Genomic DNA, 22,523 nt, shown 5'->3' with positions numbered 1-22,523 from the left:
CACGGGTTCATGGATTCCCAGCCCTGCTTCAAGATCTGCACTGACAGTGTGGAGCCTGCTTGGGATTCTCTCTCTCTCTCTCTCTCTCTCTCTCTCTCTCTCTCTCTCTCTCTCCCTGCCTCTCCCCTTCTCACACTCTCGATCTCTCTCTCTCAAAATAAATAAACTTTAGAAAAGTTTTTCTAAAGCATACTGGTGTTTCCTTCTCCATACAGTTTTCTTACCAACGTATCCAAATGTCATCTTTTTTCAATACCCTGTTCTTAAATAATGAGAGAAAATTATTCTTTTAAAAAACAATTAATCCTGGTTAGGCATGGGGGTCTAGAGCAGCAGCAACAAAATCAGGTTCCTTGATGCTTTCGACACTATCTTCTTTGTTTTGTTATCTTGGCACTGCAGGTGTAAACTACAAAACTTCAATCTGTGCTATCTTTTGGGAGTTTACCAGTTCAGAAAGGCCCATGCCCTGTCCTATGGCAGAATGATTATTAGAAGAACACATGTTGTAATGCCATTCAGAAGTCTAACCAGCTATACACGGATTTGAAGCATGGGACTGGATTCGTAAAAAAAAAAAAAAAAAAAAAAAAAAAAAAAAAAAAAAACCAGTATAAATTAGAGAAAAAAATGCTTAATGGTAGCTTAGTTGCTCCAGAACACTCTATTCTTTGTTACGTGTTTGTTGTGTAAAGGAGATAGAAATATTTTAAAACTTCAAATCAGATAGCCATAGCCATCAGTGTAATTATCCATGTATTTTTTCTTTTATTTTTATAGGATTAAGGTGATGTAAATGCACTGGAAGAGGAAAAGATCAGAAATTTAAGTTAAATTTTTGAATCATAAAATGTAAGAGCTCAAAGGATGCTAGAAGTCATTTAGTCCAGCATATTTATTTAACAGATATAAAAATTAAGAGATGGAAGTTGAGGAACTTTAAACATTTTCTATGTATGCTTTGAAGTTTGTAGTGATCTAATCATTTTAAGAAGTTTGACTCATTAGAAGAGGTGTAAAACTTTATTTTCAGAATGTTATTAACAAACATTGACAGCAACTAATGATAATTTTAAGACATCCAATTTTAATATTTAGCTCATCAAATTGTGAAGGAGATTAAATTAAAATATTCATAGCTTAGTTTAAAATTGTAATTACAATAAAAGGGGCTTAGAAATACGTAGCTGTTTGAAAATACATATATTTCACTGGTTAGTGTAATGATTTGGAATAATAATGCTTAGATCCCAATACTACTGTCTTTGGATATTCCTTTATTCATGAATGATTCATTGATTAGTTCACACATACAATGGAAAATAAAACTCAGAAGGTCCCTTGTTCATATAGAACTGATAGTCTAGTGGAGAAGAATTAATAAGAAGCAAATAATTATTTAATTTTCATTTTTAAAACCTGTTATATGGGAGCCAGTCACAGGAAGGTGGAGGCATAGTCTTCCAAGGGGGCTGGCAGCTTGTCCAGAAGCAGTAAGGCTGGAAAAAAAGGCAATGTATAGAAACATGGGAGCAGAGGAGAAAGCCTGTCATAGGTCAAGTTGAAGAGTTTGGATTATATTTCAAACATAATACAAAACCATTGAAGGATTTTAGTGAGAGGAGTTTTATTTATATTTTTAAGGAATTATTCTCACCGCCATATCAGGTAAATGATGAATGACATAGCTGGTAAAAGTGTTTAAATACAGTCTTGACCTCTTCACTTATTTTATCATTATTCTCCTCCACCTCTTCCAAAAATTGTAGAATTATGCTTATAGAATTGTGATTGAAGATTTGTATGACTTTAGATAATATTTTAAAATATTATATATTAATATATATGTAAGTATGTTTTGTGTATGTACACATACACGGTACTATAATTATATGAATATATGTGTGATACATATTCTAGAAATATGGTAATTCCATTTTTGCTATGATTTGATTGAGAAAATACCTTTTTGTATATGGATTTAAGGGTCCTTTTCAATAATTCTTTCAATTAACACCACTGGACCATATATGGGTGTGGAATTACTGTCCTTGATCCTTTTTTCTTTTCCCTACTTTACAAAATATTTTTATGTATTCAGATGAGCAGGCCAATCTCAATTGTAATCCTGTCCTTGTTTGCTTACTGGTTGTATAAACTTGGTCAAATTAATTAATATTTCTTTTTTTTTTTTGAGATTCCTTAGTCTTTTCTATAAAATGGTACCTACTTCAACAGTATTTTGTAAAAAACAATTACATAATGAATGTAAAGGATTAAACATTATGCCTAGCTTATAGTGTAGATTCAATAATATTATTTTAAAATGTGTCCTAGATCGACATAGTGAAATCTTTTAATTTTAATCTTCTCTGTTCTGTCTTTGCTCTAATCAAAGCCATCTTTCTGTGTTTCTGTCTTAGTGCACTTTGCACAGATCTCTTTAAGTTTATCTTTCTTGCCCACTGAAAGAAGCCTGCATATGGTCTGCAGCAAGGACATAAAGGAGGGGAGGCTCATGTCAATTTAGAACATAAAAAGAAATCAACCAGATAACACTACCTGTATTATCTAATTTTAAAAGTAAACAGAATTTAGAAGTTCAAGGGAAAGGTCAATTGGGACATCTTATAAAACTATGGAAATAATAGATACAGTGAGTGCATTTTTGTAGATTTTACTTCCTATAATTAAAAAATATATATATTCATTTGTATAACATACAACTCATACAGCTTTATCGATACTACATATATCAAGTGTAACTAACAGAATGATTTTGAGTAATTCTTTTCAGAAAAGATAGGGGTGATCATTCTTATCTGTTATTTTCATTACTTGGATATTTATCAAATCTCATTGTTAATATGTCCTGGCGATAGCCTTAGAGCTTTCCATAGAACTCTAACCAAAACAGATAAATCAAAATATGGTATGAATAGCTTTGAAAGAGTATACCATATAGTATACTTTATACACTAAACAATGCTTATTTGACGTCTCCTTTAAGATGAATATTTTAAGTGTTCTTTGCATATTTTGCAGTTATGACCAAATGAAATAAAAGTACTTTTAATCTAATGAAATACCTGACATGCTGTTGGGTTCTTAAGGAAAATTCTTTCCTCACACTTTGAAGGGGACATAGTTTTACACAAATGAAGTATGTCACTTCTGTTAAATAGGTATTTTGAGGGCTTAACCAATCACAATACTTTTGTTGACTATAAGGCTATGCCTGTGTACCACCTAAAATCATGTAATGATCAACCAATCATCAGTACCCACCCCACAGTTTGAGAAATAGTAGTAAGTTTCTAATTCATGTAAAATAATATACAATGCAATCTGGAATAGAAGTTAAAATCATGGATTCTAGGACCAAACTAGCTGGGTTTGATTCCTGGTTCTAACAACTCAGGAGCTTTGTGATCCAGAGGAAGTCACATAATATCTCCCTGTTTCACTTTTCCATCCATAAAATGGAAAGGATCCTATATCATAAGGTTATTATGAGGATTAAATGAGTTGAATTGTGTAAAGTGATTAGATTAGTTTTTGGTACTAAGATAAAGGTCCTGTAGCATTTGCTGTTATTATGAAGGACTTACTTAGTTTTGTCAAATGAAAAGTGTATAAAGAGTGGTTTATTACCGGAATTCAGGGGAAAGAAAGAAATCACCATGGGGCATCCTTATCACAGAACTAGAATGCTAACTGCCTCTTAAAGGGTAGATAAGATTAAAGTTTTCTGGGTTATAAGAAAGATGTGGGGGTTGGAAATTACAAAGTGTTAGAGACACAATGGGATTGTTGATTTCAATAGAGTGGAAGATTCTCACAAGTGCATAGTGAAAGAAAAGGCATGAAAACCAGGTTGACTTGACCCTATGTGGTGAGGAATTGAGGCCTGAACAAATCGCTAGCCTGTGAAATAAGGCGACTTCTGCTGCATGATGATGTGTTAATGTGTTTTCATCTTGACTTTTGTAATTTGAAAGTTCAGGCTTATTTTATCACGGAGAAATAAATGATTGAGTAAACTCAAATAACTTCAACAATTTTTATGTGTTTTTAATAGATGAGATCAATCCAGTGGTTGCAGACTTTTCTGTTGAGATGGGGTTTTCTTCTGGTAGCATTTTAAACATGTTCACCAATGTCAAAGATTCACAAGATATCGGAAACTTTAAAGACATAAAATTATTTTTGTAATTTCAACCCCTGATGGAGGCATGCCGTGCAGCTTACAGTGTCTCTCTCACCAGAACTGCAGAGTATAACGTTTCATTGCTTTCTCCCCAGGAGTTGCTGCATTACCAGTTAGGATATATCTAACAACATATCATTAACCAGGCACCGTCAGATCATCAAAACAAAGAAACTGCTGAAGCTGAATTAGATGTTCTCACTCTAATAAAGAACAAAGTGTCACTGTATAAAACTGAGATGGTAGTGACGACACAGCTCAGGCTAATTTCCTATATTTCCAAACATTAAATGATTAACTGTTTTGTTCATCTTGACTTAATTTTTCTGTATCTTTCCAAGTGTCACAATAACTGGCTGAGAAACGTATGTGCACAGGTGATTGGAATAGAAATTAAATCTACTGAAATTTAATGGTGTCAGAATGAACAGTCATTGGGCATATGACTTCCATACTGATTGGAGAGTTACTGGGCTCTCCTTAGCTTCCCACTTACTTTAGTAAACCCTGCTGGATATTGGAGTTTCTTCTATGCTCCATTGGTATGGTTCGTAAGCAACAAAATACTGTACAGCTCTTTATTTTGGGTGGATTTTGCATGAACTTTCACACTGCTTAAAACTCCCAAGATTTAATTTTGTGACTGTGACTTATAGTAATATAGCCAAGATCACCTTAAGTGTACTCTGTTATTTAGAAAGCATTACTTCAAAATTTCTACTAGGAAAGATTATGTGCTTGTTGGTTCTGCTGAATCTTGGTGTCTTTTTGCTCTTCTAATTAAGAATACTTCTGTTAAATAATGAAGTAGCTTCTCTTTGAAGAGGGATTTATTTGGAACTTTAGTTCTCTAAAATCAGCTGTATTCTCCCATGGTGTAGACACACTTTCCTTTTCAAATCCTTGATAATTGAGATGTATTTTCTCGGCTTTGAGCTCCTCTTTTTTTCATGAGCTCCTGTTACAAACAGGTCTTCCAGTTTCTTCTGGGAATCTCTTTATGATCTTGGGAGCATTCAATTATTAAACTGCACCAGGTTTTTGAGAAGATGAATCGTGTCTCTTTGTTATAGATCCTGACAGTTAATTTTTATAAGTTTTAGACCAACTATGCTGATCTGTTTCAAAGCTTCATCACAAAATGTCTTTTTACAGGTAAAATAATCTATATAATGAAGGCTTAGTATGGGTGTGTATTGTTAGAACCGTCCAGTTAAAGTTTTGATTATTTGCTATCTATCTTTCTGGATAGGCAATCATTTTGCCCTATGAATTAGGATAATTGATGTTATTCAAAGATATTTGCTGTAGGGTATCTAGATATATTTACTTGAGGGTATCTTTAAGGTTTTTTAAGTATTTTTTAAGTTTATTTATTTTGAGAGAGAGAGAGAGAGAGAGGAGAGAGAGAGAGAGAGAGACCAGAAAAGCGGGGGAGGGGCAGAGAGAGAAGGAGAGAGAGAATCCCAAACTGCACTGGCAGTGCAGAACCAGACGTGGGGTTCAAATCCAGAATGGTGAGATCATGACCTGAGCCAAACTCAAGAGCCAGATGCTTAACCGACTGAGCCACACAGGTGCCCTGAGGGTCTCTTTAATTTTTAAAGATAAATGAACTCCCAAATTCTATTAACATGTTTTCTTTTGGTAATAAATAAACTGAGTTGATTTAGTGCCCATATTCTGATCTGTACTTTAGTAAACAGAATTTGGGCTTGGGAACTAGATAAAATTGGGTGCTAGCGTTTAAAAGGTTTTGTAGCCTTTGCAATGTTTTTAACCTCTACATGTTTTATGGTATGCAACTTTAGGCAAATTTTTTAAAATTATTATTATTTTTTAAATTTCAATTACAGTATTATTATCATACAGGGTTGTATTCATTTCAGGTGTACCATATAGTGATTCAACAATTCTATACATTACACAGTGCTCATTATGACAAGTGCCCTCCTTAATCCCCATCACTTATTTAACCCATCCCCCCATCCACCTCCCCTCTAGTAACCGTCAGTTGTTCTCGGTAGTTAAGAGTCTGTTTCTTGGTTTGTCTCTCTGCCTTTATTCCCCCTTTGCTTGTTTGTTCTGTTTCTTAAATTCCACATAAGAGTGAAATCATATGGTATTTGTTTTTCTGTGATTTATTTCACTTAGCATTATACTCTCCAGCTCCATCAATGTTGTTGCAAATGGCAAGATTTTATTCTTTTTATGGCTGACTAATATTCCATTGTGTGTACACACACACACACACGCATATGTGTATATGGTATGTATATATATATTACATATATATATTATATATATATATTTGTGTATATATATAATATATATATATTTATGTAATATATATATAGTATATATATACCACATTTTCTTTAGCAATTCATCTATTGATGGACAGATAATTGGGCTGCTTCTGTAATTTGGCTATTTTAAATAATGCTGCAATAAACATGTAGGGGTGCACATATCACTTTGGATTAGTGTTTTGGTATTTTAATCATTCTGAATCTCAGTTTCCTAATCCTTGAACTTGTGATAAATGTGTGAAATTGTGTTAAAACGTGGGTTAACACACGATGAAATAGGGATTAAGATACTATTTTAACTAAACGTGTTGTAAACTTCTGAGCATTATGTCTGACACATAAACTTTCAACAATCAGTTTATCCACTCCATTTATTCCACAGATATTTATTTAGGTGTAGTCCTACTTCTACTTCTAGTACCAGTAAGACTGACAACAACAATAATCTATCTCCTATTTTTATCACCTACAGTAGGATTTCTCAGCCTTTTCTGTGCAACTGAATCTCCTGGAAATTTGTTTTTCTAAAAAAAGAAAAAAATAGATCTATAATTTATATATAAATTTACAAAGAGGGACAGAGGGAGAGAGAGAGTGAGGACAATTCATAACCAAGTGATTCAAATTGATTATATGTAAAATGGGTAATGCAGTATCCATGTTTAACTATGAATTCAGACTATATTGGTAGCCCTCAAATCTCACTTTGGGAAACTCTAAATCTAGAGTAATAACTGAATACTTAAATCTTTCAGTTTCTTATTTAATAACAACATCACAAAGCTTTAGGTATTATTTTGTTAGCTTTGGGATATATTGTTTATTCATTCAAAAATATTAAGCACCAACTATTTGACAAATATTGTTAGGCACTGGGAATCTAGGTTTCTTCCACCATCTGAGAGGGGAGTATTCCTAGGAAAGCTTTTGTAAGCTAAAATGGTGTAAAACAAAGAATCAGTTTTGAGTGTTCTTACACCCCAAGAAAATCACCTCTCATAAGCTTCTCTGATAACTTAGGATATACCTTAGGACATGATAGATACACAAAAATCAAGGTAAAGCACAGATGCACACAGACACGGGTCCAAGCTATGGAGGCTTGGTGCTGAGATGCAAAGTGTAGTTCCTGGGAAGGGATTGGTGGGTGCCTTTGATACCGGGTGCATGCTACCTTTGTAATGGCTCTGCAAAACAAATCCTGAACACTGTTTTCACTTTTTGCCTTTTTTTCATAAAAGCAAAACTCCTTTTCAGATTATTTTCCTTTAGCAAAAATAAGTGACTAATGTAGGTCATTTGTAAAAGTGAAGTGGCATTATGGGAACCTTTAAAAAGTGAGGGATACCTGTACTGCTTAGCAAGAAGAACATCATACTTGTTCCAAAGAACACACAATCTAGTGAAAAAGACAACTAAAGCAGTAGTAAAAAATAAAGTTTGAAGAATATTCTGATAGGGAATAGCAGGATATTGTTTCATGATCTTCAGTCTTTTACCTACCATCCGTTTTGCTAGAGCATTGATATGTTAATGAAAAGCATGCCCACATAAAGTCATGTAATCTATTCACTGTGCAAGAACACTAATATATATATTTTTAAATGAGTGCTACAAATGCACTGTCCTGCCTAGAAAAAGATTATGGTCTTGCTTTTCCATTTCTAGGGTATTAGTGTATTCAACTTCAGACATTTCTAAAACTGAGAAGATCCACACATGCTATTATTACTAAAGATTACTTGATAAAGTTAAACCCAAACTAAGGTTCTGAAGCAAAGTCTATCTCAACACAAAAGATAAGCTACAGAAGGATTTCTTTGGCAATATTTTAATTGTTTCACATGATTTTAGGACCAAAACTCCAGTAGTTTTTGTCCATTACTCTTTGTTTTAAATTCACTTAACAGTGCTTTTCAAAGTTAATGTAATGACCCTCTAGAGGAGGGGTCAGCAAACTACAGCCTACAAGCCAGATCCATCCTGATGTCTGGTTTTCTAATTTAATATTTATTGGGACATAGTCACACCCATTTTCTGTTTTACTGTCATGGATTTGGAGAGAGGGATAGCTTGCAAAGGGGCACAAGGAAACTTTCAGGGGTAATACAAATGTTTATCTTAATTGTGATGATGATTTTCATGGGTGTATAAGTATGTCAAAACTGATCAAATTGTTGATTTGAAACATGTGCAGTCTCTTGTCCTTCATTAGACCCCAAAAGTTTATTAAAAAAAGAGGTATAGAGATAAAGATCAAGTTTAAAAAATAAAACATACAGATTGCATACCCAAACATCATTTAAGTTCAACAGACATAAAATTATTCAGTCAAACTGCCATAAAAAATTTTAACAATCTCAATGTCTATACCTATTTTGCTGGGAATTCGTAACAACCCTTTGTTACTAATCAGCATTCCACAATTAGCATTCCCCAAAACAGTATTTGAGTAGCACTGTTCTAAGAAATACAACAGAAAGCTGATGGCATCCCTATTCCACATGGATATTACAATCTGTATAAAAATGAAACAGTTACCTAACTATAACAGGCTATGGTGTAGTTCCAAAGACAGTGATTTAGGGCTCATCAGTACACAATAAAATGAAAAACAGCAAGGACTTTGGAAACCATCAGGCTGGGATTCAAACTCAATTTCTTTCATTTTCCTCATCTTACAGTATAGGTGAATTATGAAACTGCTTCCCTTCAGTTTGTCATAGGACGAAATGATAAAATAATGTTCTCTTCATGAGGCTGTTTGTATCTTTCCTTGGCAACATGCATGTAGTAGGTATTCAATAAATATTTGTTAGCTGAACAAAGAGCCTAGAAAATTGCAGTTCCAGAGTTGCTAAGCAACTTGCCAGAATATAGTAGTTACTGACTACTGCTTATCTCCTGCTGGTTGTGATTCTTGTCTGGAGACTGGATTTAAAACATTTTCTTATATGTAAGTCATTTAATTAAAAAAAAAGCTAAGTATTATAGGCAATATTTGCCAAATGTAGAGGTAATTTCTCTATATGAGTGTTGTAATTTTCAAATTACCTGTATGGCAGAGACAAATATTTGTTTTGTAGACATATATCCTTTTTGTAGAGTAGAAAATATTTTTTGTAGAATAGAGAAATATTTCTTTAAAAAGTGTATATATTTCTTTAACAATTAATTGCTGTATTGAGTTTACTGAGTATGTATGAAGTGTAATTTCCATGGTAATATATTATGTAAATTAAAAACACGTCACCTATTTTTTTTAGGGTTTTGTATTTCCATTAAACAGGAATCTGAAGAGATCACGGAACACTTATCAACATTAGGTGTAAATGTCGCAATTTCTTTGTTTATAAACCAGCGTTAGTGGGAATTCTACATATACCAGGCTCTGGGTCAAGCACTTTTTCTGACCTAATCTCATTTAATCCTCATAACTAACCTATAAGGTTAATACTGGTATTGCCATATTACAAGCTTTCAAAGGACATCTTGCATGAGGGGTGATAAATAGAAAAACAGAGATTTTCACTCAAATCAGTTTGTCATATTTTTTGTTTCTCCATACTACAATGCCTATAATGTGAGGTGAGACAAAAATCTGACAGCAGAACGAATTACAACACCTTTGTAAAACAAGACTCTGAGCTGCCCCGATTGCCTGGATTCACTGAGGTTTTCCAAAGATATTCTTTAATAGAAATCTCAAACCTTTGGCGTGCCTATATCCCTAGACATGCAAGACTGAATAAATGGAAATTGAACATGACTTGGTTCTGTAAGTTAAAATTCCTGAAACTTATGGCCAGGGAGGATTTTTTGAGGACTTAGAAAAATGGAGTTAGAGAAGCCCCCTGAGGAGTTCCTCCTTACTCTCCAAATATTCTTCAGAATGGGACAGAAAATACCAGTTGCAATCTAACAAATGCTTTCTGGATCCGTTATACATACATTTCTTCGATTCATTTCCAGGTTTCCAGAGGTTTCCAAGAATTTGAGCCCTTCTGTACTTCCTTTTTTCATTTTAACGTTTACCAATTGAGTGCCATATTATAGAGATTAGTTAATTCCTATGTGTTTGGCCTCGTATAAACAATCTTTGACAAAAATTCCATAATGGAACCTATGGTAGAGAGCAAATTTTGGAGTCCTGCTGCCTAGATTTGGATCCTATTTTCTTGATTCCTCTTTGTGTAACTTTGGGCAAATTAACCTTACTGTGCCTGAGTTTTCTTATCTATTAAATAGAGATATTAATGACACCTTTCTTATAGGCTGTTCTGAAGATTAATTGAAGAAATATTTCTTTAAAACACTTAGGACAGGGGCTCCTGGGTGGCGCAGTCGGTTAAGCGTCCGACTTCAGCCAGGTCACGATCTCGCGGTCCGTGAGTTCGAGCCCCGCGTCAGGCTCTGGGCTGATGGCTCGGAGCCTGGAGCCTGTTTCCGATTCTGTGTCTCCCTCTCTCTCTGCCCCTCCCCCGTTCATGCTCTGTCTCTCTCTGTCCCAAAAATAAATAAAAAACGTTGAAAAAAAAAATTAAAAAAAAAAAACACTTAGGACAGTGTATGGTTTAGCATATAGTAAATTATGAATGTATTTACTTTTATTAATTAGTTTCATTTATACAGATTTGAACATTTTTGTGATTCTGCTCTTTCCCCTTTGTTGAACAAAGGAATAAAAAGTAATAAAGAAAGAAGACTAAGAAAATAAAGAAGAAAGACATGTATCAGGAAAAGAGGCAGGGAGGAGGAAGACGGGAGAGGGAAGAAAGAAGAAAGATGGAAAGGAGATAGATGTGAAATAAGAAGGTCAATTAGGAGCACACTTAAGTCTCTTCTAGTCAAACATGTTTTGACATTCAATGAAAACTTTGTATACTCTTGGAATTTTATATCCATTCATATTTGAATATGTAGATAACTCCTTAGGCAAGTTGATTTGCTGCTGAATCTTGTGGACTTAATAAAGGCATCTGCAATTTACTAATAAACATAAACGTTTAAAAGTTGTGAAGCTAAGAACTGTCACATCACCCTTTACGTTGGCTCACAACCACATAAAAGCCTTGATTTATAACTTCGCTTAAATAGGGTAATTTCCTGGTGCACAGTTAGAGCATCATAACTTATCTGCAGTACTTTTATCTCTAGAAGGGTCAAATGTGTAATTTCTCTACCACATGATGCTGAATTTTCTCTATTATAGTTATTTTGGCCAGGTTGTAGGTTAAAAGCAACTCTGAACATCTTCTTTCAAATGCAACACAAATGCTTTCTTTGCACATGATTACATGTTAAGTTAGCACAGCTCTTGTAAGGGAAAATTTATAAGGCTTCCCAGAAAAGCAGAGTAGAAGACTGCTATTTTATGATTTCACTTTGATCAAATTTATAGGCATAATCTGAATATGACCTTTTTCTAAGATTAACAATTCCTTCCTTAAATGCTGACCATGGTAAGGAATGGTAGTTTTATAATTTGAATTTTTAAAAATTTCCTGGGTGATGCTGTTCTTTTCAAGGACAGATATAAACAGAATGTGGAATGGGATAGAATGACAATGGAATTTGCAAATGGAATTTAGGAATGATGCTAATGGGCCTTCTCTGCAAGTTTACTGTTTTTAGAAAAGAGTCCCAGTACTATATCATATATACCACTGTGCATGCATGGGTATCCAGCTATCACGGGTTTCAGTCATTATCATAAAGATTTATGCTGAACCTTATTTCTAATCACAAATATGTTTTATTTTGGTAAACTGCCATTTTTGTGACTAATATTCAGTTTTCCTATATGTCTATATAGATGTAAAAATATCATTCCATAGCTATATCTATATTTTATGTATTTATACTTAAAAAGCCATCTGACACCTTTGACATATAAGACTTGACATATTATTCACTTTTGCCAGCTAAACCCTCGTCTAAATATAATTCCTTAAAAAAATAACAAATATAGGTTATTTCAGTTTCCTAAAATACCATTGGAGAATGCATACATATATCCATGTTCATGGATGCCCATGTAGAATTCTAATTTTTTAAAAATAATTGTTAAGTGTATCAAAGTCACTGGGAATAACACTGGGTAACATTGGTCTCCTTTGCTTTTCTAGTTACTATTTCTTACTTAACAAATTAGTCCAAAACTGAGTGCTTTAGAAAACAAATAAGTTTATTATTTCTCATGCTTCCTATAGGTTAGGCATTTGGACAGGGAACTATGGAAATGGCTTTTATTTCTTCCATGATGTCAGAGGCTTCAACTGGGATGATTTTATGGCTGGGATGACTCAATAGCTGGAGGCTAGGATCATCTAGAGGCATCTTCACTGGTATGTGTGGCAGTTGATGCTAACTGTAGGCCGAGTCCTGACCTGGGCTGTCAATTGGCGTCTTCGTGTGGGCTTCCTCACAGCATGGCAGCAGGGTTCCAGAAGCAAAGGTCCCCATAGAGCCAGTTGGAAGCTTTATTGCCTTCTAAGGCATAGCTCAGAAGTCACATAATGTTACTTCTGGCATTGTTACAAGCCTGCCCAGTTTCACTGACACAGCCTCTCAATGGGAGGAGTGTCATACCACATTGTAAGAAAAACATGTGCAGTGGAAGATATCGTTGTAGCCATTACTGGAAAATTCAGTCTTCTATATTGGTATAAAGGAGAACAAAGCCCATAATCAGCCATTATTAGCACTTATTAATGTATTTTGCAGTTCATTGATTTTAATTCCATCAATAATCTCAGAATTTGGACCAGGACCCACAGCCAAATTGAACCATAGTGTCAACATGTAACATCATTGTACTGTGTCTTTTACAGTGCATGTTAGTATGACCTTACAATTCACTGTAGACAATCAAGTATTCTGTCCTGTAGGACTCTGCCAGAGAAAACAAACAAAACCACCCTAGTTACAGTAGCTAAACATCCAACAGAAGAATATCCCTTTATTGATATCTAGAAGAAGTGTGAAGCAAGAGTAATACTAATTGTACCAAATAATAGCTTCTTGAGGTAGCCATGCCAATCATAGGGTTTCTGGGCTCCTCTTTGTGCACTGGTATTGAGCAGCAATTCTCAAATCATTATCCACTTACCGCTTGCATCAAAATCGAGAGCAGGGGCGCCTGGGTGGTGCAGTCGGTTAAGCGTCTGACTTCAGCCAGGTCACGATCTCGCGGTGCGTGAGTTTGAGCCCCGCGTCAGGCTCTGGGCTGATGGCTCGGAGCCTGGAGCCTGTTTCCGATTCTGTGTCTCCCTCTCTCTCTCTGCCCCTCCCCCGTTCATGCTCTGTCTCTCTCTGTGCCAAAAATAAATAAAAAACGTTGAAAAAAAAAATTCAAAAAAAAAATCGAGAGCAGGGGTTAATAAATCACAGCCAATGGACTAAATCTGGCCTGGAATTTGAATGGCTCAGTTTGTACAGAGTGTTTTTGTTTGTTTGTTTGTTTGTTTTACATTTTTAAAGACAAACAATAACAAAAATGACACAAAACAAAGAAAATTATGTGACAGAGACCACCAAAGCATAAAATATCACTCTCTGGCCCTTTTTAATGTGTATTTATTTATTCTGAAAGAGAGAGAGAGAGAGAGAGAGAGAGAGATGGAGAGATGTGTGCAGCAAGAGAAGACAGAGAGAGGGAGAGAGAACCCCAAGCAGACTTTGAGCTGTCAGCTTAGTCAGTAGGTCTCAAGTTCATGAACAATGAGATCATGACCTGAAGCCAAAATCAAGAGTCCTCAAACTACTGTGCCACCCAGCTGCCCCTCTGGCCCTTTAAAGAGAGGTTGCTGTCCCACTATTCTAGCATACTTGATAAATGCAGATTCCTGTTTCACCACTGACTTACTGAATCTGAACTGGGGGTGAGAGGTCAATTTTGAGAAATTTATCTTTGAAGAGTTTGCATAATGGTTTTTTTATGTCTGCTAAATTTTGAGAAACACTAATTTTGGTTGTCTACAAATATTTGGAAACATGCTTGATTTAGCTAATTTGATCAACTAACTGTTTTTTGTTATTAGATATTGCTTTTTAAGACATAGACATGATTCTCCTCAACACAGTGGGTTTGTATACCATAGCCAGGAAACATTGAATTTAAAATTAGGTAGCACTTTTTCCTGAAAGTGAAGATTTAAACAAAATTTTGACTTTGAATTTTGACTTTTTTTTTTGTTGTTGTTAATGTTTATTTTTGAGAGATAGAGACACAGAGAGTGTGTGAACAGGGGAGGAGCAGAGTGAGAGGGAGACACAGAATCAGAAGCAGGCTCCAGGCTGGCAGCACAGAGCCTGACGCAGGGCTCGAACTCACAAGCTGCAAGATCATGACCTGGGCTGAAGTCGGACGCTCAACCGACTGAGCCACCCAGGCACCTGATGTTTTGTTTTGTTTGTTTTTAATTTTCTTGTGATATTTGTAGCATTCTCGAGGACTATGATGCCCTTTGTTAGTGGACAATAAATTCTCCAGTAAATTGTTAGCATTTCCCTAAAATATTAAGGTTGTATACAATGTTGTTTTTTCCAACATTGAAATGATGTTCCTGTGCTACTATAAAAGATTAAATCGTAACATATTTATATTATGGCATATTTAGCAGCCATTATAGTGTTTGGAAAAGCCATTAAAGAAATAGAAGGATGGGTATAGTGAAAGCAAAATTTAAGTGGTTATAAAACAACATGTAGTATAATTCCATTTGTATCAAATAGCTAAATACATCTGTATGTCTATCTGTCTTTATCCTCTATATATCTATCCATCTACCTATTTATCTACATTCCTCTCTACTTATCTTTTTAGATGAAGGGAAGAAGGATAGAGATAAGAATGTTAAGAGAAATAATAGAAGAATATACCAAAATATTAATAGAAAATTTGCCAATTTGTATTTTTTCATTTTTTTTACTTTATAATTAAAAGAATGTTATATAAAAAAGAAAACAGTGCTTAAAATTTCAAATTATATGATTTCCTGAATTGACCTATAAACCTCTGCTTTAGGGAGAAAGTTTTAAAATGGGTAAAAAACATTTGCATGAGTCACTTTCAATTGAGGTTTGAATGAGATTTCAGGAGGCAAGACTAAAACAGATTAAAGTAGTAATGATAAGGGGCGCCTGGGTGGCTCAGTCGGTTAAGCGTCTGATTTCGGCTCAGGTCATGATCTTGCGGTCCGTGAGTGCGAGCCCCACATTGGGCTCTGTGCTGACCACTCAGAGCCTGGAGCCTGTTTCAGATTCTGTGTCTCCCTCTCTCTCTCTGACCCTCCCCCATTCATGCTCTGTCTCTCTCTGTCTCAAAAATAAATAAACGTTAAAAAAAATATTAAATTGATAATGATTGCCTTTTCCAAATAGAATAGCAAATAAGGGGCAGCCTTCTGAATAATATGGTGAGAATCAATCTCCAAGCTCATGTTATGAATGGTTATAGTAATATTATGATCCAACAGAGTTGACTAAAACAAAATAAAAACATAAACAAAAGGCTGATCAGATTTATTAACTCCCAGGGCGTGGAGGGAAGTTATGCTTAAAAAAAAAAGATATTTCATGCTTGTACAAATAAAGTATCTGTGTTATCCTTGCCTTTTTTTCTCTAAACATATATTTTTTTAATTGACAGTTGATGGCAAGGCTAAATGTCTTTAGATATAATTAATATAAAGGATTCAGGTAATGAAACAAAAGTTACACTTAAGTAGCTTTTACCTTTAGGTTTACTGTTTGGTGCAAAGATATCTTCAACTTTAAATGTTGTAATCAAACTTATGTTATATCTTTATTGCCTCAACATATTTTTTTTTTAATTTTTTTTTTTCAAAGTTTTTAATTTATTTTTGGGACAGAGAGAGACAGAGCATGAACGGGGGAGGGGCAGAGAGAGAGGGAGACACAGAATCGGAAACAGGCTCCAGGCTCCGAGCCATCAGCCCAGAGCCTGACGCGGGGCTCGAACTCACGGACCGCGAGATCGTGACCTGGCTGAAGTCGGACGCTTAACCGACTGCGCCACCCAGGCGCCCCAACCTCAACATATTTTTATAAGTACCTGTTGCTTAATTATCTTGCTATTATTACATTTCCATCCTTACTGCCATTTTTTCTTCTTTATTAAAAAAAACACTAGTGATGTCCAATATCATTCAAGGGTGATTCACAGCCTTGTCTTTTATGATTCCTTGCTTCAAACTTTTTGTCCCAAGCATACCAAACTGTTTTCAGTTTTTTAAATTGAAGATAATTTTCATAACTTTAAATTCATAAAATGAATTGATAATTCATAATTTTTATTGCCTTTCACCATGCTTTTTCTCTTTTAATGCCCTTCCCCTGCCTAATTCATTTGGCAAACTTGTATTCATTCCTAGAGCCAGAGAGATGTTTTCTCTGTAAAATTTTCTTTCTTGATCCTCTAAAAGCTACTTTTGTTTTGTTCTGTTTTTTGTTTTGTTTTGTTTTGTTTCATATCACTAGTCCTCCAGATCCTACTTGGTACTAACACTACTATAATCTGTTTCTTTCTCTAATATGGTACTTATCACATTATATTGTTTCTCTACAACATTTGAAGAAGGTTCTTATCTTCTTTAAATTTGAGTCTCCAACACTCAGAACCTACAAAGCACCCAATAAATATTGTCTCACAAATGAATCAATATTCCCCTTCATAACATTTTTCACCTTACACATTCTGACCTGATTACACAATTCTCAGATTACAGCTCAGGCCAGTTGCTGTATCCACTCATTTTACACAGAAATTTCATGTGACAGCAATTTTCCTATCATCTCAGAGATAATTGAATGAAGAATAAAGCCAGCGGTGTTTGCTCCTAAATATTGATCTTGGTATGCTCATTCATTGTTACTGCCTTTACTCTGAACCACACATTACTAGAAATGATGAGCCCTGCCCTCAATCTAGTGAGGAAGGCAGATATGCACAGGTAATAAAGGGGACCATTTGACTGAAACATGGTAATGGGAAGACACTTAAGGAGGTTGCTTAAGTGGTTGTATGTGTAACCCACAGAATTTAACATTCTAAATTGTAGTTTGTGGTGTTGCTTGTAAAAATGATAACACCATAGTCTGTGTTAAATTATCTAGGTGTGGGTATTAAGAAAGCCTGCCTGATATCAGATTTGGCCAGTGAGGGGGGGACCTGTATGTTACTGATTGCTTGGTACTGTCTAAGTTTACACTTAGACAGTCAACTGATAATTTTTAATCATTTTAGTGCCTACCCCTTCCACTTTCAAAAATGTCCCAGTGAGAATGATAAATAATATATCATATTAGAGATGAGCCATCTCCTTATGGGAGATTCATAATAAGAGATCATAATATTGGGAAGTAATATTCATTTGGGATGTTAAATATATTTTTACATTTAATCCTCATAACAGCCCTGTGGGGAATTGTTATAAGGATCCTAATCTTACAGAAGAGGAAACTGAGGCAAAGGAAAAGTCAGAAATATGCCCAAGTACTATAGCTAATAAGTGTAAGAAGCAAGATTTAAATGAGGATAGAATCTTCAGAATTTATAACCTCAAATGTTATATCACACTGCTTTCTGATTGGAACCATTTTTTTAAATGAAATTTATTGTCAAATTGGTTTCCATACAACACCCAATGCTCATCCCAACAGGTGCCCTCTCCTCAATGCCCATCACCCACTTTCCCCTCCCTCCCACCTCCCATCAACCCTCAGTTTGTTCTCAGTATTTAAGAGTCTGTTTTGGTTTGCCTCCTTCCCTCTCTGTAACTTTTCCCCCCCTCCCCCATGGTCTTCTGTTGAGTTTCTCAGGATCCACATATGAGTGAAAACATATGGTATCTGTCTTTCTCTGTATGACTTATCTCACTTAGCATAACACTCTCCAGTTCCATCCACGTTGCTACAAATGGCCAGATTTCATTCTTTCTCATTGCCGAGTAGTATTCCATTGTATCTATAAACCCCATCTTCTTTATCCATTCATCAGTTTTTTTTTTAAATATAATTTATTGTCAAGTTAGCTAACATACATTGTGTGTCAAGTTAGCTAACATACATATGCACTGTGGTCTTGGTTTCAGGGGTAGATTCTCATGATTCATTGCTTATATACAGCACCCAGTGCTCATTCCAATTGCCCTCCTCAATGCCCGTCATCCATATTTCCCTCTCCCACGCTTCCCTCATCAACCTTCAGTTTGTTCTCTTTATTTAAGAGTCTCTTATGGGTTTGCCTCCCTCTCTGTTTGAAACTATTTTTCCCCTTCCCTTTCCCCATTGTCTTCTGTTAAGTTTCTCAAGTTCCACATGTGAGTGAAGACTTACAATATCTGTCTTTCTCTGACTTATTTTAGTTAGCCTAATACCCTCCAGTTCCATCCACATTGTTAAAGAAGATGTAGTTTATATATATATATATATATATATATATATATATATATATATATAATGGAATACTACTTGACAACGAAAAAGAATGAAATTCTGCCATTTGTAAAATGCATTTTATTTAGGTAGCAAAAGTATATAAAGAACTAGGTTTTTAAGAACAAGATCATTCATTCACTCATTCATTTATTTATTCAGTAAATGTTTATTGACTACCGACTATGTGCCAGGCAGTGTCCTAGACACTAGGAACACATCAGCAAACAAAATCTCCCAAATCTCCAAAATCTCTGATGGATTTTGCACAAATTTCAGGAGTTGGAGTTTTGTACTGTATTTTCGTGTCATCACTTGGCAGATATTTTGATTAAAGTCCATGTTGCATCCTATGGATAATACTAAAACAACAACAAAAACAAGTTTGGCTATGTGAATAGGATGGGAAGATGCAGCCATGAATATATTACATATAGGTGATGAATAGGACCCATTCCGCTGAACTTTGGCACTGGATAGACATTTAATTTAGGAAACATTTATCCAGTGTCCACTCTGTGCCAGACTCTGTGGTGAGCTTTCCTCTACCATGTTACTCTCAGAACAACCAGAAGAGAGGTGTGTCTGTCTCTACACTGTATTTCTATTATTTGCAAGTGAATGGAATTAGTCACCTATTAATTACTTTTTTGAAAATAGAAGCACCAATCCACACAAAACCACACGGAAACACACACTCTGTCCCCAAAGGCTAGGTTTCAGGGTACTTAAAGGTACTTAAAGATAAATCAATGGGGCCCCTAGGTGGCTCAGTCGGTTAAGCCTCTAATTTTCGGTTTCAGCTCAGGTCATGATCTCATAGTTCATGAGATCTAGCCTTGCATCGGGCTCTATGCTGGCAGCCTTGAGGTTCCTTGAGGTTTTCTCTCTCCTTCTCTCTGTCCCTCCCCTGATCATGCTCTCTCTCTCAAAATAAATAAATAAACATTAATTTTTTTAAAATATATAAATTATTAAGAAGACGTGTACCCTCTCTCATAATGGTGTTCAGAGAAAAGTTCTCAGGTAGATGTTAATGTCACTGTTCCTTGGAGTCTATTTAGGTGGGGCCTTGGAATATCCTGTCAGTGTTTTGACCCCATTAGCTGTGGTCGATTTAGCAGAAGTCTTATTTGCAATTCCTCATACAGCAGGATCAAGCCTGCTGTCGTAATCAGGCAGAGTAAGTACTGACAAACGGATAAATAAGGACACTGGAGAATTTTACTAAGCCTGACATTAATGTTTGGGACATTTTAATTACCAAAAAAATTAGTTGTTTTCCACTCTCACTACTTTTAAACCATTTGGGAACCGTTATGCAGATGTAACTTGAATGCAACTGTTTGTAGCACCATTAAAGGTTAAATTTGCATAAAGATTAATTCATTAAATGAAAACTCTACTATATTGAGGGTGCATTACATTGTAGATTGACTAAAACTCCATTTTGTAGGTTGACATTGAAACAATTGCATTTAGATAATACTGGTAAATAGTATCAGGAGAACCCTGTCAAAAAGAATAAAAAAAGTTGAGGAGGTCAGACCATCTGCATTCTACCCTTGTGGTTAAGTTAGACTAAGACACAGTATATTGTATGTGTCTAATGTGAAACATATTTGCTGATGTGTTTGTTCTTTTAGTTCAGTGAAATATAATTTAGTATACTCGGTAAATAATCCTCTGATATGAATTAACGAAAATAAAAAATGAAGGTCTAAGAGCACAGAGAATGTTGCCATGATACGAACATGGAGACTAGCCTAGTAAAATGTGGATGGGAAAATTCCATGACCTGAGTGGTCTGCTGTTTCTCTTCTGTCTCCAGAATCTGCTGGCTTTAAAGACATTGTAAGAGAAGTTCATACAACATTTATATATGTGATTAAATGCTCTCTAACTTAAAACCTAGGGTATATGTCTTCTGGATAATTCATTGAATTTGTAGATTCAATTGTGGTTAGTGTAGATTTCTGAAATTTCTACATCCATTGACAATAAAAATTCTTCCTGAATCTAAATGTAAATCAAATGGTAACGTTTATTGCTCTTACAGAATGTAATTACAAACATTTTTTGTTTCTTACTCCTAGGAAGGATTGAAATGGTACAGAAAAATTATGGCCTCCATAAACCATTGGTTGCCATTGTCCTCTATTCATACAGAACCTTGTTTGGAGATAAAACTACAAATTTTTAAAAGTTGGCCAGGGTGCCATATCAGGAGATGCAACCAGTTTCCACAGTTATTTTTAAAACAATCCCTTTCTCATTCAGTGCCAGGTGAAACAAGTTTGGAGGTTCCCAGCCTGATTTTCTCTTTGAAGACTCTGGTGTCCCTTCAGGTGTCTCACTGTTTTAAAGCAACAGGTGACTGTTTGGATATTCTCTTCAAGTCTGTCTTTAAATTTTGGAAAGCAGTGAAGGATTAGAGGATCTAATAAGAGGAATTTACTTAGAGATCAGCCAAAACTTCCAGTTCTTTGTCTTCAGTTTCTGTCAAGAGCAAATGATGATACCCCTAAAACAGAAGACACTGGCTGAACAAAGCATGTCTGGTTGTCACATGCATACCTTTATTGGAGAGGGTGGTATGTGGACAAGAGTGTTAAAGAAAAGTAGAGATAAAGAGCTCTAGGGTCACTGCCTCCTGAGGCAGATTGCCCTCGAGGATAATAGCCGATTTGTCCGGTGTTTCTGGACCCTCATTGAGCTGGGGTCCTTTTCCACTGGCCCTTCTGAGAGAGGGGCATCTCCAGTCTAGGGTTTACAGACAAAAAAGATTCCAATGGGGGATTACTGAGGTAAACAGAGTAATGTTTGGTAGCAATTCTCTGGAATCAAGCCAAATGATAAAGGATAATTTGTATCTTTTCTTAACATAATTAATTTTTCCTCCTTTTAAGGATTTTAGCTCTGTCAGCAGTCACTACTTTTGCTGTTTTTTTTTTTTTCCATTTTTGTAGCTTTAGTCACTCCACTGTAGCTTTCTCTGTTCTGTTACTTTTCATATAAAGAATGTTTAATAGTTGTTGTTGTTGTTGTTGTTTCCAAGAGCATCAGTTTAGGCCACATAACTGTTAACAGCATCCTTTCCTCATTCTAGAGAATGGTGTTAGTCACTGCTACTGAGCCGAGTAAGAGAGGAATGAAGCGACACTAAGACTCAGCCCAGTAGGTGGATGAAGGTGGATGATGTTGACAGCCAGGGGGAAACTGCAAGAGCCTCTTCTCATTCTTTCCTTCTCACCTGCATACCTCAAGGGCAGGGGACAGCACAAAGAGTCTGAAGGGGGTGAGGAGGAGGGACAAAGAGAGGAAAAGAACAGATCAAGCCCTCTTTCTCCCTGCTGGCAACTAAGACAAGGCCGGGCCTGAGCCAGGGAAAGGCAATAGAAACTTATTTGTGAGATACATTCAAATTTGATCACAGTGAACTTTTTAATTCTTTTTAAAAATTTTTAAAAATATTCTTTTTTTTAAAACATTTTTTAATGTTTACTTATTTTTGAAAGAGAGAAAGTACATGAGCAGGAGAG

General features: G+C 35.4%; 1 protein-coding gene across 8 annotated transcripts in view; it reads left to right on the top strand.

Moving 5' to 3' along the window:
* NAALADL2 (N-acetylated alpha-linked acidic dipeptidase like 2) overlaps positions 1 to 22,523 on the top strand; it is a 1,336,058-nt gene that overhangs the window by 484,936 nt on the left and 828,599 nt on the right. Inside the window, exon 1 of one of the 8 annotated variants that reach the window (XM_049629591.1) lies at positions 8,383 to 9,478. The exons of the other annotated variants lie outside the window; for them this stretch is intronic. The gene's annotated coding sequence lies outside the window, so the exon portion shown is untranslated. Of the gene's footprint in view, positions 1 to 8,382; positions 9,479 to 22,523 lie in introns of those variants that run through there. 8 annotated transcript variants of the gene reach the window in all.

Source organism: Panthera uncia, chromosome C2, assembly GCF_023721935.1.
Source record: "Panthera uncia isolate 11264 chromosome C2, Puncia_PCG_1.0, whole genome shotgun sequence".
Lineage (NCBI taxonomy): Eukaryota > Metazoa > Chordata > Mammalia > Carnivora > Felidae > Panthera > Panthera uncia.
The sequence above is the reverse complement of the archived record's forward strand: the minus strand, read 5'-3'. Positions and strand labels throughout refer to the sequence as shown.